The sequence below is a fragment of the Octodon degus genome, unplaced genomic scaffold (assembly GCF_000260255.1).
Source record: "Octodon degus isolate 3935 unplaced genomic scaffold, OctDeg1.0 scaffold00377, whole genome shotgun sequence".
NCBI classification, from domain to species: Eukaryota; Metazoa; Chordata; class Mammalia; order Rodentia; family Octodontidae; genus Octodon; species Octodon degus.
The window spans coordinates 352,760-358,703 of NW_004524953.1; positions in this window are offsets into that span (position 1 = coordinate 352,760).

Sequence of the window (5,944 nt, forward strand, 5' to 3'; positions counted from 1 at the left end):
TGGGGGATTGAACCGCGGTCCCTGTGCTTTGCTAAGCTTGTTCTAAGTAGGTGCTTTAGACCACCGAGCCATCTCACCAGCCCAAGGTCTCAGATTCTGCTCGGTTCTGGTAAGGAACTTATGGGAAAATGGCACCTCAATAGTGGGAGTGCATGCTAAAAAGATCGAAGGCAATATAGAAAGTAAAAAGAAAAAGCTGAGCCAAATAATTTATCTTATAGCAACCCATTATCAAGGAACTAATAGTTCCTGAAGATCCCCATTTTGTAGGGTAGTGACCCCATGACCAAATTACCATCCACTGGGTTCTGCTTCTTAAAGGTTCCACCAACTCGCAATCACATTATGTTGAGGATCAAGCATCCAGTACATGAACTTTTGGGACATGCAGTCAAACCATACCCAAACTATAGTGTTTGGATTCTGAGAGTGAGTTTCCACAGAAAGACAGAGAGCCAGGCCACTGGCATCTTATCTTTTTTATAATGTAGTTACAGAGTATCATTTTTTATATCTTATATGCTAAAAGCAAACCACTTCTGGCTAACCCATGTTTATGGGGAGGGAAGCTGAATTTGATCTCTTGATAGAAATGACAAAAAAGCTTTCCAGCCATATGTTAAAACTGTGACACAACTCTTTGTTGGAAAACATGTTACCCTAACAGGATGTAGGAAAAGCAAGTTGGGTGAGCCAAAAGGGCTAGTGTGAGAACTCAGGGTTCTCTCAGAGATCTCAAGGCTCTTGTTCTCAAGATCTCTCTTGAGATCTCTGGCTCTTGTGTGGTTGAAGCCAGAGAAAAAATAGTCTTTAAATATTAGTTGCAAGATTCAGAGCAGAAAACATCAGTACAAGTTGATATAGTAAATAGGTGACACCACAGGGATCTCAGATCTGCAGCTAAAAGCTCTTAACATGAGGCTGAGCTCTACATGGCAGGGAGAAGGAACCTAGGAGAGTAGTAATCTAAATCAAAGTGCACTCAGAGCACCCCTCCTGATGAGAAGGGTGTGAGTGTTTCTTTCAGGACTATAATTATGCCATCACCCAGGCCTGGCTCAGGGCACAGGAAGCTTGCTATCATAGCACACTCACCAATGACTGAGTATCACCATATTACAGATGAACTCGGTTCCCAGATAGAAAGTACAAAATTGCCCAGGAAGGATAAGTCTTTGCTGGCTAGATTTCTGAAAAATTATTATAGACCTTCATGAAATTATTGAGTATGATGACTCCTTCTTTCCTCTAGGAACAAATAGGAGCTCTGCTGAGATCTGTCCATTTATTTAGGTAGAGGACAGTGGAGTTGGATAGGAGGTACAGGCAGTGTATTCTGACTCAAGATTTGAGAAGAATGCCTGGACCCAAGAATGCTCACACCTGGGACCACAATATGTGCACCAGACCTGAAAGGACATACCTGTTAGCAAAAAGGCCAGGCACACAGCATGTGGTAAGAGAATGCCTGTGAGATCAAAGAGCAGTATGAAAAATGGCCTCAAATCAAGCAAGACAATGACTGGCTACCTGCCTTCTATTTTATGTAGTGAGAAAAGACAAAGCAGGAGGCCTTAAAATATAAAATGTACAAACTCTTAAGCAGAAATGATACTTCTCCGTGAATTCATATTTAAACTGTAATGTCATGCTTCAACTGCTCCCCCCCACATTCACACTCTGCAAGTCTCTTTTTCTTTAACAGTGGCTCCCCTTGTGAAGTATATGTCATGCCTTTAAGAACTAGTGCCATGGGTACATCTGTGTGAATCAGTTGTCACACGGATTGAACATGGCGACTATCCTCTTCTTGCTTATTCATATAGTGTTTGTGAACCTTAGGATAGGAAAACCACTAGTATAGTAGAGTTCACAAAGATTTATAAGGTAGTGTCCTATGACTGCAGAATGACAATTGAGCAAAAGAATTAGAGAAGTCATTTGCACCACAACCTCCAACTGCAGAGGAAATTTAGTTTCTTTTATTTTGCCTATCACTAATCTGATGCCTTCCTGTGAGGAAACAGGAAAGCCAATTAAAAAAAAAAATGTCTGGGGCCAGGGAGATGGCTCAGTGGAATAAGCACTTGCCTGGCAAGTGCACAGGCCTGAGTTCAATCCCCGGTTCTGAAAAAAAAAAGCCAATTAGTTAAGGGCTTAACAAGATTTAACTGCAACTCTAAACCCTCTCCTAAAGTGTTACAATAGGCAGAGTCCCAGAAGCAGAATATTCACTAAGCATGATCTTCTGGGAATGTTCCAATGACACTGGATCAACTGGAATAGTGAAAACTGTCTAGAACAAACCAGGAAGAAAGTTATTCTACCTACCCAAGAGCAAGTGATGTCTTTCAACTTTCTAAATAATTTTATTGAGAAACAAATAGCAATGAGACAGTTTCAAAACCGATTAATCTTTCAACTTTCTGATATCCTCTTTGATGTCCTTTTTCAGAGTCTTGTGATTTTCAATTTAAAGATCTTTTACTTCCTTTGTTAGATTGATTCCTAAATATTTCAAATTTTTTCACTGCTATAGTTAAAGGTGATGTTTGCCTCATTTTTCCCTCAGTGAATTTGTTATTTGTGAATGGGAATTGTATTAATTTTTGAGTGTTGCTATTGTATCCAGCTATGCTATTGAATTAAATCTATAAGTCTTTTGGTCAAGCTTTTGAGGTCTTCTATATAGTATTATTTCATCTGAAAATAATGATAATTTAACTTCTTCCTTTACTATCATTATACAATTTATTTATTTTTCTTATCTGATTGTTCTGGCTAATGTTTCCAGAATTATATTGAATAGGAGTGATGAAAACAGATAAACCCAACATAGTTAAAATGGCTATACTCCCAAAATTGTTGTTGAGATTCAATTCAATTACAATCAAAATACCCTTAGCATAACTCACAAGACTAGTGAAAATATTCCTAAAATTCATTTGGAACCTGAAGAAACAAAATATCAAATACAGTTCTGAAAAAAGGTGAAGTGTACTACAGAGATACTGTGATAAAACAGCATGGTACTGGCAAAAAAAAAAGACTCAAGGATGAATGGAGCAAATTCAAAAATGCAGAAACAACTCCAAACACACTCAGCAAACTTGTCTTTGGCCAAAGTGGCAAACACATCAGTAGAAAAAAGGTAGCTTTTCAGAGAGTGGGACATAAGACTTTTGAACTGAAACTTTCTTTGTAACAAGGAAAGCACAGTGACCACCAATCATGGAAGCTGCAGCAAGTTTAAAAATGGGTGATGTTGAGGAAAGGCAAGAAAATTTTTGTACAGAAGTGTGCCCAGTACCACTGTTGAGAAGGGAGGGCAGCACAGAACCAGGATGAATCTCTATGGTCTCTTTGGGTGGAAGACAGGTCAAGCTGCTGGATTCCCTCACACAGATGCCAACAAGAACAAAGACGTCACCTGGGGAAAGGATACATTGATGGAGTACTTTGAGAATCCAGAGAAGTGCATCTCTGGAAGAAGAATAATCTCACTGGCATCAAGAAGAAGGGAGAAAAGGCAGACATAATACATTACCTCAAAAAGGCTACTAATGAGTAATACTCACTGTCTTATTTATTACAGAACAGAAATGTCTCATGTCTTTTGTATGTGTTCCATAATTTAATAGCTCTATATACCAGAATTCAGATCATCAGTGGCTGATAGAATATTTTTGTTGGACAATCCTGATTTAATAAGTAAAGTTGACTTGTAGTTTAATGGATTTTTTTAATGTTTTCATAGTAATTTCAGTTCAGTAAATACCATCACTGCTTTCCCTTTCTAAACACATGGTTGGACTTGATTAGTAACGTTCAACTTTTCACAAAGATTGAAAATGTCATCTAAGAACTACTGAAGGTTGACTTTATATTTAGATTTATATTACTGGTTATGTAAATATGTTTAAACACTGGAAGAATCCTTCATTGTCTCAAAACCAAGCAAGATTCCCCTTTTTCAATTTGTATTTACTAGCCTGTTAAAGGGAATAGATGAAGACAAGAAACCTACATCTATATTTTTGGTCTTGACTATGTCAATTTAATTAGAATTCTCTGTATCTAAAAAGTACTGCCTTTTACTTATTCAAAAAACTTCTAGTGTGGTATATGCATAATACCAAATAAAGCATATTTAACATTTCTTACATTTTATAGTTGATCTGTAAGTTCACATCCTTTTAAGAGTTAGCATGATATAACAATAAGTTAGACTTTACTTTTGAATTCCTTAAGTCAGACTGAGTACTATTCAGCATAGTATTTAAACAGCTATTTAAAAACATCAGACTAAAGCTACTGGGGTGTGTGTGATTGGCAATGATGCTTCCTGTCAGCTCATTAGAAGGATTCAAGTGAGGAAGGTAGGACATGAGCACAAATTTGTATGTGACATAATACTTAATTAAACACAAATCAGATTACTTTTTTAGTTTAAAAAAACAACTTTTTTAATAAAATGGTGCTGCAAAAAATGGCTTCCTGAGTGCTAGACTAAAATTAGACTATCATCATGCACTAAATTAAAACCAAAATAGATAGAATATCTAAATATAAAACAGAAACACTAAATCTTCTAGAAGAGAGAATAGGTAGAGTTCTTGTTAACATGGGTGTAGACAACAATTTCATGGACAAAACCTAAATTGGAGAGGAAATAGTATAAAAAAATCAATAATTAGAATATTGTTTAAAAGATGCAAAATACTAAAAGAAATCACCAACAAAAAAAAAAAAAAAAAAGAAAAGAAATCACCAACAGAGTGAAGCGACAACCCACACAGTGGGAAAATATTTTTGCTTGCTGTTCCTCAGACAAAGAAGCAATATACCTTCCCCCACCACTCCGCAGCACCACCCGACCCCGCCTGCCAGAGTGAGAATTTCTGCCGCGTTCTGGGGACCCCAAGATCAAGGCCTAGTCCAGGCCCGGCGAATGTGCGGGAGAGGTTCTTCTCTCCTCTACTCCAACATGTCCCCTCCAGGCTCAGCTCAGGCCTGGCATACAGGATTGAGGTGAAACCCTGCAGCTGCAAATCCTGCAGAGAAAGAAGGGACAAAGGGACCCAGCTTTTCAGGAGCAGAACATTCTGCCAGAGGGGCACAACAAGATCAATCCTAAGGGCAGCAGCAGGAAGGAGCTGAGCACAGCAGCCAGACCCAGCCAGGCACAGAAAAATAAATAAAAAACCTTGTAGATCTGTACCTGAATTTCAGGAGGTGCTAAGGGTATAACTGCAACAAAGCTCTACAACAAAGGTCAGAAGACAGTGCTACAGAAAATGACAACAAAAAGGAGCAAATTTCAATCTCAGACCCCAAGCCAACAAATAATAAGTGCAGAACACACTAACACAAAACAAATTGGAAACCACACAGCTGAAATCAATGAATCAACAGCTTATGAAATAAAGAAACAACTGCAGAAAGGTATAGAGGAACTCAAATTGGAAATGAAAAAAAATCCCTGAATTAACAGCATATGCAGTAAAGAATCAAATGCAGAAACATATGGAGGAAACCCAATGTCCACCCAGAACAAGTACAGAGGACACTCGCTTGGCACAAATGTATGAATTAATAGTGTTGATACTAAATAAGAAACAGAAGAAAGTTATAGAGGACTTTATAGCGGAATGCTTTTCAGAAATAAAAAAAGAATTCTCAGCACTCATAGCATCTGAAGTAAAGATTCAACAATAGAAACATTGGGAGGAAACCCAATCTGAAAAAAACACTACAGCAAAAGAACTAATGACTGCCTCTAAAGAAGAACCTGATTAAAAAAAATAGAGAATAGAAAAAGGATGGATTTCTTGAATGAGCAATAGAGGAAAGAAATAGATCCCATGAAGCAGAGTCAAAGAGATATAGAGGAACTTAAAATCTCAATCACAAGCTTGCAAAACCGTTTAAGTGAATGTGAAGA